The sequence below is a fragment of the Octopus bimaculoides genome, chromosome 1, assembly GCF_046866305.1.
Source record: "Octopus bimaculoides isolate indiv1 chromosome 1, ASM4686630v1, whole genome shotgun sequence".
NCBI classification, from domain to species: Eukaryota; Metazoa; Mollusca; class Cephalopoda; order Octopoda; family Octopodidae; genus Octopus; species Octopus bimaculoides.
The window spans coordinates 56,177,823-56,190,322 of record NC_142928.1 but is presented as its reverse complement, the minus strand read 5'-3'; the positions used below and the strand labels follow the sequence as shown (position 1 = coordinate 56,190,322).

Below are 12,500 nucleotides of genomic sequence, written 5' to 3'. Positions count from 1 at the left end.
TTTAGCTTTGTCTCTCTATACTCTGAGTTCAAATCCTAAGGTTGATAAAACAAATACCAGGATGTGGTGAGGTCAATTCAGTATCATACAAATTTGTGAATATGTGACAAAAAAAAAAATGAAGATAATAGCTTCATATTATCATCATTTTCAATGATTTCTTTTCATAAACTTAGAAAAGATCTTCAACATTTAACAAAATACCTTATATATTAACATATAATTTCAAAATCAAAGTTTAGAGGCAGACTTAATATTTTTAACATACCATGACATATATATATATATATATATTGCTACCAGAATGACAAAAAAAAACTGTTGGCAGAAAGACACTCAGAATAGATCAGGCCATTTCAAAATTCTGACATATTTCTGCTGCAGATAAACTATCTTCTCACTTCAGCCTGCAGTTGAAACCAGAGGCTGAAACCTACACTTATTCTCTCATATATAAATTTCCTAAAGAACAGGACCCTTCTCTATCATCACCTTTGAGAGAAACTAAATGAAGTTGGTATAGTCGAAAATAAAAAGGTAAGATCTTTCAATCTCCTACATCATATTTGCTATTTTTACAATTAGTAGTCTGAGCAAAACTGCCTGAGTATCTTTAACAAATGAAATCAGCAGAATAATCTTAACACCAGGCTCAGTGTATAGTAATTTGTTCTTTATATGACAGAAGTGTGTAGAGGCCAGTTTCACAACTTACATATGCTCACCTTGTACACCTTATTCCAGACTGACAATGTCTCTTTATGAGACTAACCAAGTCAAATATTTTTGAAAATTGTTCATTAACTTTAGACTGCTCCATCATAAACGCCCTGAGAATTTGCTTTCCTGAACTAATTGCATACCACCACTTCCCAGTTCAAACCATCTCTCCTTCTCTTGTCACACCTAGTATATGTCACCCATTAGGTCACATACCAACCACTTATCAATTCTTCCTCTCCAGAACATCGACCTACTGGAATCTCCTCCGGCCCATATTTTTGCAAAAATTGGCATACAGACATTGAAGAATTCCATCAGTACTAGAGACTCAAGACATGAGCACAGCCCCTTCCTGATGACTAAACAATATTTTTTTTAATCACTCACACTAACTTTAGTCATGCAAGAGTGAATGATTCACTGACCATACAACCTAGGTGGAGAACTGTGGGTACCTAACAGCATTACAGATGCCCATCCTTGGTCTATTCTTGAATCAATATTGCATAGTAAGTGAAGTGATGGAAACATACTTCACAAAATATAATCATGCCTTCGCATTGCTGAAGAATATATTTCAGCATCAGTACATGCTTGCATACCAGTAGTCAAAGTATCTTAAAAATTTCCTATACCACAGGTACTGACAGTTCACATACTTTCTAATGCAAGAAATTTGGTCCTTCCACAAAAAGCAGAATATTAGTTACTCCAGACTAAGTTTGTGCAATATATATACCACTTCTGTTTAATATTTCAGGGCAGGTTATTTTCTACTGAAATTCAACATTCTAGCAATCAATAAATTCTCGTTTCTATCCATCTATTTCAAATGTAAGCACAAAATCTGATATTTTGTGAAGGTTGACATGCTTATTAACTTCAGGAGAGAGAAAATAACTGATGTTCATACTTTCTCAAGAACATTAGCAGTGTGATTCAACTGGTAGTTAAATCCCCAGAACTTGTCTCGCTAATCTTTTACTTCGTGACGTTTTCTTACAATACTACAAGTTTGAAGAAGTAAACGAGGTTGTGTCATGTTTGTGTAAAACAAAATTCAAATAACAAGTAACAAAACTCCCTTCAATCTGAATTCAAGTTATGAGTGGGGAACGAAATGTTTAAAACTTTCTTACTCCCTAACAGTCAAATTAAAAGTGAAAGAAATCATACAAAGTAACTTGAACCCAAACGTGTGATTAAACAGCTGGGGTATAGACTTAGCCCAACTGTACCACCACTTGAAAATACTTAGAAAGGAGTAAGCAAGTAACGTGCCCGATAGCCTGCTGAATCAGAAATAATGATAACGAGCGATAAAAACATTTTTTATTACAGTAGATAAGGCGTAAACATTAGAGGGGATGCAGGCTTTCGATGTCTACAAAACCCCGAAAATGATTACCTACTAAAATTAAATTATCTCTTTTAGCTATATTTCCATTTCTTTATGGTGCCCACTAGAAATGAGAATCAAAATTAGAGGGAAAATAGGTTTGTGGCCGAGATTTAAAATATCTGAAGAATTAAATTAAAAACGTGTGTGTGTATGTGCGTGATTACAGAAACTGAACTAATGGTATAAGAAGTGGGGTACTAGCTCACTCAAGAGTCATCAGTGGAATACAGAGGCCATATCACGGGAAGTTAAACATCTCAAAACCATTACTATCATCATCATCATTACGATGTTCATGTGTCTGACATATATAGACATATCTATAATAAATATTTTATAGCGTCTTATATCTTCGTAAAATCTGAAATCACAAAGCAGTATACCGATGCTAAAGCTGCTGCTATTAAAATATTACGCAATTATTTTACAATATTGCTTTACATATTATTATTATATTATTATTTCTGCAGGTTTGAAAACGACTAACACATCAGAGTCAATGATAAGAATACAAGGGATCGTGGACTTTTTTCCCTTATACACACACACACACACTATATATATATATATATATATATATATATATATATATATATATATATATATATATTATGATAGCTAGTATTTGTTGAAACACACCTTAGTGAAGATTATGAGATATGTATTTTTGCCAATTATAGCCGATCAAGGAAATTTATTTAGCCCGTTTTAATAGTACATGACAATTTAGACAAGCTTACCAATATTTATGATTTATTTAGAAACTGTCGCAAACTTTTTTTTTTAAGAAATTTATTCCAACAGCTTGACGAATGTCACAAAAATAATTGTCATGTAATAGAACTATTTTGACCCACGATCTACTCAAATATTTAATTAGACGGCAGAATATTTTGACACGCAATATTTTGAGTAACAAAACTTTAAACATTAAACTTCACATTAGTTTAAGAGAAAGGATTTTTGTCAAACCCTTCTTAATCTGCATTCTACAGGAAAACAGAAACAAAGTAGCTTCGTATAACTTTTATTTTCTTTGTGTGTGAAAGAGAGAGAGTTTTAAAACGATATCATACTTAGTACAAATAATATTTGTTCCATATTTTATGTGCAACGAAACGAAGTTTCTTGTATGTTGAAAGAATATAAGCAGCTATCTCCAAAAAAAAGTAGACTATAAAGCACAGTAAATTCGTCACATTGACGGGTTTAAACAAATGCAAACAGACATAGAACATATATTACGTACATACAGTATACATTACACATACACACACACACACAAAGGTGGGATGATGTAGGAACATTGATATCCATGTAACTGGAATACAAGTGCAAGAGGAAGAGAAAGGTGGTAAATGAGGAACGACGACACATACATACAGCTGGTTGGCAACCAAGTGCTTCATGAAAGTGGGGTAGGGGGATCTGCCAGTTGAGTCATCTCTCACATTTGACGCCAGAAGACTTTCAAAAGGATGGAGAGAGAGATGGGGGAGAGAAAAAGTCCATGAAAACACTTAATTTAAACAGGAGAAATGGTTATGAATTAAAATGTTTATCAGTATCATTGTTACTATTATTATACATTAACGAGTATAGTGGTGCCAGCTAAGAAAAAATGAAATTATGTAAATGGTACACGAGGTGCCGAATATTTGCGTAGATTCCATTATAGACCTATTACTGGCGTAACCCTACACCCCTTCATTACTAATCTCTTTAATTATTATTATTATTATTATAATCATCATCATCATTATTTCGTTCTTTAATAAAAAAAAAATATGACATCACATTGTCTTGTGAAAGGAAAAATCAGGGTAATTTTTCATTGCGTGTGTATCTGTATGTAGTGGGTTAAATTCGAGGCGGTTCTAATCTTTTTCTTTTGTGTTCTAATCTAGAGGTTTTGTGAATAATTCCAACAGATGTGGAGCCGACATCAGCAGGAGTCTGGGCCCTGCAACTGCTCCCTTACTACAGGAAGGGCTGAGAATGTGAGGGCAGGAGAGGGACGTGGAAGAGACAACAATGTAATCTGTTGCTAATCACGCCGAGATCGACAACTAAAATAATTTAGTTGAATAATTTGAATGGAAAAAATACGAACAAGAAGCAAAATCGTTAGTAATGTTAACCAGTAGATATTGTAGGAAGGCTATTGAATGGAAGTTTAAAGAAAAAGTTTCCATCTTATTTCAAGGTATTAAACCACCTTATTTCACTATGTTAATTTATTTAGCACAATAGTAGAGCTTTTAAAATAAGACATCTGTATTGAAGATCAGAAAAAAGTTATGTATCACGCCCAACCATCAGGAAAGAATAGAGAAATAGAAAAATCAATCAATCGTTCACAGAATCAATCAAACAAGCAATAATTGATAAAACACGGATCTTAGGAATTTGTTATCGCTTCAGTGTTGGAAGGTTTTGTTTAGTGGCAGTTTTCCCCCCTCCGTTGCCCCAACCCTCAAATTCTTTTACTTACATAAGAGAGTGAAAGAAAAATATAAAGACCACATTTAATGCTGATACAGAAATACGAATATAAGTTTTACTTTATTTGAGGAAATTAGTAAGAAATCCCTAGGTTGAAAAAATTGTGGATTGATTGAACCTTTTAATTTCTAAACCCTACCCTGTCATATTTTAATTGACAGAACAAAGCAGTAAAACGTAAGAACAGAAAACGAAATACATAAAAAAAAAAATAGATGAACTTGAAGACAGCAATATTATGTCACTTACCTTCTATATTAGACATGTAAGACAGATGAGAGCTCCATAAGTTTTTTGACTTAAGTTTCTGCTGCTGAGTACTTAATCCGACCACTAAAGCAGAGAGGAATGGATGTTAACTGATTTCGACCCCACTTTGGTTAGTGTTGTTGTTACCTTCGCCTCTTTCTGTTATATACACACTCTCTCTTGTTCTTTCTTTCTCGCGTACATACACACAGGTTGAATGCCAACTACTTCAACGTTTAAGGAGGAGGGGTCAGATGTATGCGTGAGAGAAAGAGGAATAAGAGAGAGAGTGAGAGTTTCAATGCCGGCCCCAGTTGACAGAAGTAAACGACCTGAACTGCCTCCCGTATATAACAAGTTGGACTAACTTGGTCTCTCTAAAAACAACCAACAGTAGTAGCGTCAGTATCCTGAATACCGCCACTATTACTACTACTATTCGTTTCTGATTGTATTCACTTTATCTCCGCTGACAACACCGTTATAATATAATAGCTTTGATGTCATCAAATATCACATTAGTAGTTTTGTTAACATTTGGTAATTTACCAAAGGCGCTCTGTTTTCAACAAACCCTTTCTACTTTTCCCTGGCAATTACAGATCACAGTTGACAGAAAAGAAATATTACTGTTTACATGGTCTTTTTCTATTTGGCAGCCGACGACACGTTGCGGCGGAACCACTTTCCTGCAGGTACGCTGCTGCCACGGTAGGAGTTTTCGAAAATACACCGTCTGTATCTCCGCTTTCTAATACAGACGAGAATTTTCTCCAATTTGTTTGATTTTATCCTGATTCATTTACAGTTATCTATTAATTTAATTTTTTATTTATGGTGATTACTTTCTTAGACATTATCATAAGGTGCTACAATAGTATAGCTGTCATGGTACTAATCACACACACACATACACATATATATATATATATATATATATATATATATATATATATATATATATATATATATATATATATATATATATATATATATTTATATATGTATGTATATATAACAATGAGAAGCCAAGTTGGGCTTAGTCGTAATACCCAGATTTTTTTTCTAACCAAATGAGACCTTTACTTGGTTGATTGACTTGCAAGAAATAACAGGCAAATCTTCGAGAAATTACAGCCTCCCGTCATCACAAGGGAGACACACATTGGATAATGTACTCTTAGATACGCAATACCCGAGAGAAGGACGGGGTGGTCATGACCTGAATGGCTTTGATCATAGGTTTACTCTGCCAGGGCTGACCAGGGACTACACAACAACAACCCTAATTTTTCTGATTTAAGGTGAAAATTCCTGTCTTTTATATATATATGCACATAAGCTTAGAGACATCACCTGAGATTAAATTTCCTCTTCTATTGAATTGGTTAAAGGATATTGATTTCGTATTTTGTTTGATCCGACTACTTCAAATTCATCTATGATGTTTTTTAATAAACACCGATCATCATCACTGTCATCGTTACTATCATCATCATCATTATCATCCTAATCATTGTCGGAACATCAACCACTGAATTTTTTAAAGCCTACTGTATCTTAAAATACCAATTATTAATAACTAATTATTTAAAAATCAATATCATAATTGCAAATTTGATGTGTAAGCCCCTTGTATGTGCTTAGGTCGTAGTAATAATATTAGTAGTAGTTGTATTAATATTTCTAAAATTTCTCGTCTTTCACCAACGGGATCAATATATTATTGTGTATCTTCTGTGTATGACTCATTGTAAAGTATACTAGTATTAACAGTTAGTCACTGTTGTACTACTAGACGAAGTAGGAGTATTTCCTGTCTGAGTGTATATAGTCTAACTTTGAGTATATGCATTAGTCTAAAGATACATTGTGATGAGGCTACTGACATTTGAACCCATTAAGTAATTTTTGTAGAAGATAAAACATAGAAAGATTCTAATATAAAATCTATCCAAATAAGTTTTGGTGACTTTGAAATAACTTATATTCACATAATAGGGTCTGAAAAGATTTTTGATGCTCTTTTGCTGACACTTTTTTTTTTAGGATTTATTATCGTTATTATTTAATTAATTCTTCATTTGGAATTACTTTGCTTACTGTATCAATACACTTAGTAAAATTTTGTAATTTTCTTTACAACAAAACCCTCAACACCTTCAAGTATCACTTGAACTGGGAGGTACAGGTGAGGACGAAAGTCTTATCCTTGATGGAGTTAATGAAAGGTAGGTAAGAGTAGTTAGATTGCTATAAGTGGATAGTTTGACTTTTCAGTGTCACCTACAGACAAAAGCACAATGAAGGAAATTGCTAGAAGCATACTATAGTAAAAGTTTTTGGAGAGCTTTGTTTCTCTTTCAGTGACAGTCCTTGTTTTGGGATTATTACATTTATTTAGTGTCAGAATTCAATCATATGCCTGTATTATTTAATTCACTTGTTCATTATGTGTCTACACACTTTTCTATGCGCTCCCATTTCTGTTTTGGTGTAGTCAATTTTTTATTTATTTATTGAACTGAATTATTTTGTATTGTATTGTGTATCATGATACAATGTTTTGAAGTGTGGCAGTTTCCTTGACAATGAAATGAATTATTTTGATTATAGAAGAGTTGCAGGCCCACGGTTAACATGGCAAAAACGTAAGTTCTATTTATAGCTAAGGTATTTAAAAAGCCAATGAAATGGTACCATCAGAGTGAGGGATCTTGATCAGTTTAGAGAAAAAAGTTGCTAAGTACAAATAATGGCAAGATCTCTGACAGAATCACAGAAAACCCTAACTTAATATCATCATCATCACATGATATATAAGTAAAACCTATAGGTATGCATCAAAGGAAATGTATTGACCTCTCACGTGGCTTACTAAAAGTTGTAGATAATTCCTCTATCTAGGCAATATAGTAAGTATTAAATATTGTTCTATTAAAGGGATAGGAATTAAATGAAGATAAGTTCAAAGACTTGATACAGTTTTTTTGCTCTGAAGTTTGTGTAAAATAATGTGATGCTGCATGATCATGAGACATGGGCATTGACTGTGTAAAACCTGTTGAGTCTTGAAAGAAATGTATTGAGGAAGCATAAATTTTGGAGTATGCTAAATGAATGTCGCACAGTGACCAAAGATAGTAAATTTTCTTTAAAACAATTCTGTTCATGTAGCATCATGATATAATATGGGTTATAATTCATTTTCAAATCTACTACTACTTACTAAAGAACACAGATTAAGTCAAGTTAAAGCTGTATTTTGTATAGAATTAATCTAAAGTTTGTTTGTACAAAAGCCAGAGTAGTTTAACTTGCATGGTAAATTAAGCTTTTTAAAGGGATTTGCTAATGTAGCTTCCTAACTATGAATGTGTAATACAGTGAAAAAGTGCCATGTAGATTGATGGCAGCCAGAGCAAAAGTAGACGAGGAAAAAAACAGGAAACAGATCAAGGAAAATAAACTGAAGTACCAGTGAGGATTATGTTCAGCAAGCTATTATGATCATGTTACATAAGATATGCTCCTCAAAGTTGATCAGTTCAGTCTAATTGCAGTACTTTTTCAAGCATAATCAAGGATGAACGTCTAATAAATCACTGGAGATATTCATTGGCAGTACATTTTGCTCCTTGAAGAATTATTTGCAGACAGGGGCTATGAAGCTCTAAAGAATGCTTTTAACAAAGGAGACCTAACCCACCTTTTTTCTTTTCTTTTTATTTTTCCAAAAGAATTTCAGATCAAATATTACGAACTTTTTCCCAAAGTCACCAACAGAGTAACACTAAATATACTGGAAGCATTTGTCAGTTTATAAATCATACAAGCACTGCAATATAATACAAGTAAACATGTCCTGAGCTGTAGTGAGTATAAATAAAGAATTTCAAGTAGCAACTCTGCCAAATCAGACTGGAGCCTGGTGTAGCCATCTGGTTCACTAGTCCTCAGTCAAATCGTCCAACCCATGCTAGCATGGAAAGCGGATGCTAAACAATGATGATGATAATGCAGGGTTGCTAGTTAGGTTTATTGTGAGAATTACTTCATCACTGATATTTTGAAATAGTTATAGTTACTATTTTTCTCTGTCTAAACAAAAATACAAGTAATGAGGAAAATTAGAAAAGTTTTGCTTTCAGATGAATTTGATTAATATGTGACTGGATAAAGGTGCCAACTTTTGAATACATAACATTGTGTAGCAAACTTATTTTTTGTCTTTAGTCAGTAAGTGTTTATTTCCTATTTGCTTCTACCTAGAAATCAAAGGAAATTATTATTCCTTTCAGATTTTGCTTTTGTGACCTGGACATCAATGTTTTGAAACAGACCTATTTTCCATTACATTTCAGATAGATTCAACACTGAACTGCTTAAGAAGTAATATCATTATAGCAAATATTCTGCTCAATACCACAGATTTGCTTGTCAGTTGCTTGATCTTAACCACTTGAGCATGTCACATAGTAACTGACAACACAATATGTACATCTCTGATCATGAGCAGGAGTAGTGGGACAGCACCGTAGCCATGTGTTGAGAGGGATTCTTTAGGGTTTGAATAGATGTAACAAAAGCAAAGTTGGCAGGAGGCATTAGCCATTTTTCATACTTTCTAGAGGTAAGCAAATAGGAAATAACAGTTGCCATCCAAGGACAAAAATCATGTTACACAGTGTAATCTACTTATAGTTATAAACTGATTCATTCAACAAGATCTGAAATCGATGAGATTTCAAGTGACCCTGATCTATACATCCTGAAATGGCCATCTTCTATTTTCAACTTCTGTTGAAAGAAATTTTATCTGAGATTCCTTGTTGAAACAAAGACTGTAACATCATAGTAGAAATACATTACTCACTTAAAGATGTATCATCATTATCATCATCATTTAACATCCTGCTTGTTTTGGCAGAGAATTTGAAAAGACAGGAAAAAAACTGAAGTAGTGTGCTCCATTGGGTGTGCAATGTAAGTTCACATGAACAGCAAAATATAAATGTATTTAAAGAAATTCTGGACATAAGACGAATCAGATGTAGTGTGCAAGAAAGAAGTCTGCGCTGGTATAGAGTTTTGATGTGTGTGGATGAGGATAGCTGTATAAACAAGTGCTGCTCAATGCCCTTTTGTAGATTACCTTGATGACTTTATTTTCTTGGCTGGTGACTTCAATGGACATGATGGATAGCAATCCAATGGATTCCATGGTGTACATGGAGGCTATGGTTTTGATCCTAAAAATGAAGAGGGAACAAGATTCTTGAAGTTCTGTGATGCAAATGACCTGATGATCTGCAATGCTAACTTCAAGAAACCAGCCAAATTGACAACATTCTTCCTAAAAGAAATGGGTTAAATAAATGTTTGTGTATGCAAAGTTAATGGCTAGTGGCTTCAGATTTAGAGCTAAAAGGATTCAGAGTTACAAACTAGTATGGAAAATAAAGTCATGTATGTTTAAAGATCAAGTGAACAGTGAGAAATTTAGAAAAGCACTAGTTGAAGCATTTGATAAGAATGAAGAGATAGAGACTTATAACAGAAAAGAATTGGAAGCTCCTTTGGGATAATGTATTAAGAGCAACAGAAAATCTGAGGCTGGTACAAAGTTCTAGCCAGGTCAAGTGTAACATTGTGATGGAAACAGTGAAGTAGACATAGCCATAAAAGCAAAGAAACAGGCCTGCAAGGATTGGAAGAATGACCTAGCAGAGAAATATACTAGATGGCTAGAAGATAAGCTAGGCAACAGGTCTTTCTATCAAAGGGAGAATCAAACAGGAAGCGGTTTGCCAATGTTCTAGTGTGAGGACCAGAGGCATGAAGTGTTCCAGATTGCAAAACAGTGTAACAGAAAAAAATTATGATGTTGGATGATAGTATACTTGCACTTTGTGAATCTGAAAAGAAGGAGGCATGAAAGTATTCAAAATGTGGAGAATGCATGAGAGGAGTGTCTTCCTGACATGGATGGGCCTAACAGCAGTATGACAGTTATAGCAATTAAGGATATGAAGACAAGGAAAATCTCATGTCCATCAGGAATTACTGCCAAGATGCTTAAAATATCTGGTGGAGTGGGATATAACTTAATCACCCATATAATCAGGTTGTACAGGAAGGTATCATACCCAACAAAGGCATAGCAGCATTATAGTCAACTGTTAAAAGGGTAAAAATGATGCTTGTGTACAAATAGCAATGCTACATAATAATGAAATATGGGCTGAGAAAGCAGAGGACATGCAAAAACTAGAAAGAAATGATGCTAACATGCTCTACTGGATATGCACTGTCAGTGTGCATGTACAACAAAGTGAAAATGTATTGGGATGAAAATTGGGCACAGGAGGTATCAGATGCAGTGTGCAAGAGAGAAGACTGTGCTGATATGGTCATGTGATGTGTGTGGATGAGGACATATGCATAAAGAAGTGTTGATCACTAAATGTAGATGGAAGAGGAAACTCTAGAAGATGTTGGACAAAGTTGTGAAGAATGATCTCTAGATGTTGAGTCTCACAGAGAAGTTGACAAAGGACCAAGATGATTGGCAACTTGCTGTGTTAAAGAAGACTTGTCCATTGCTTTTCTAAAGTACTCTGTTACTTTACTAATGTCAATTCTAGAAGGGCTAAAGTAAAATTGATCTGAAATTATTTATATACCTACATACTCCAAGACGTTTACTTTGAAACCTGACTTAAAAACTGTTCAGTGATGAATTAAGCCTGATTTTGATTTCTACAAGGGGTGAAATTTGCTATCCATTTCTCCAGGATCAAGGATATAACTATCTCTTATCTACAGGGGTTACTTTAGTTGACTTCACTAACCCCAAAATATGTGGTCTTGTGATAACTTAAGACATTTTCAACATTTATATTGATGTTAGAATATTGAATTGTAATATCAATACGAAACCAGAAATTTGCTGGATAGATCCCATCCTGTGCTTCACTGGTACTTATTTTACCAACCCTGGAAGGAAGAAACATTCTAGTGGGATTTGAACTCAGAATATAAAGGAACATATCTAACTACAGCAAGATATTCTATCAGGCACTTTAATGATTCTATCATTAATTACCTTTATTTTTTTGTTATATTATATTCATCATCATCATCATCGTTTAACGTCCACTTTCCATGCTGGCATGGGTTGGATGGTTTGACTGAGGACTGGCGAGCCAGATGGCTGCACCAGGCTCCAATCTGATCTGGTAGAGTTTCTACAGCTGGATGCCCTTCCTAATGCCAACCACTCTGAGAGTGTAGTGAATGCTTTTACGTGTCACTGGCATGAGAGTCAGTCAGGCGGTACTGGCAACAGCCATGCTCAAATGGTGTTTTTTACGTGCCACCTGCACAGGAGCCAGTCCAATCGCACTGGCAACGACCTCACTCAAATGTTGTTTTTCACATGCCACTGGCACAAGTGCCAGTAAGGCAACGCTGGTAACGATCATGCTCGAATGGTGCTTTTTACATGCCATTGGCATGGGAGTCAGTCAGTGGCCCTGGCAACGGTCACGCTCAGATGGTGCTCTTAGCACTCCACTAGCATGGATGCCAGTCATGCGGTGCTGTCATTGAATTTGAT

General features: G+C 34.5%; 1 protein-coding gene across 3 annotated transcripts in view; it reads right to left on the bottom strand.

Annotated features, from left to right (window-relative positions):
• Positions 1–5,775, bottom strand: part of LOC106880995 (protein kinase C delta type) — a 141,765-nt gene extending 135,990 nt beyond the window's left edge. For 2 of the 3 annotated variants that reach the window (XM_052966790.2, XM_052966795.2), the window contains exon 1: positions 4,880–5,775. The gene's annotated coding sequence lies outside the window, so the exon portion shown is untranslated. Of the gene's footprint in view, positions 1–3,504; positions 3,601–4,879 lie in introns of those variants that run through there. The other variant, XM_089351201.1, reaches the window with a different exon arrangement.
• Between the last annotated feature and the right edge of the window lie 6,725 nt (positions 5,776–12,500).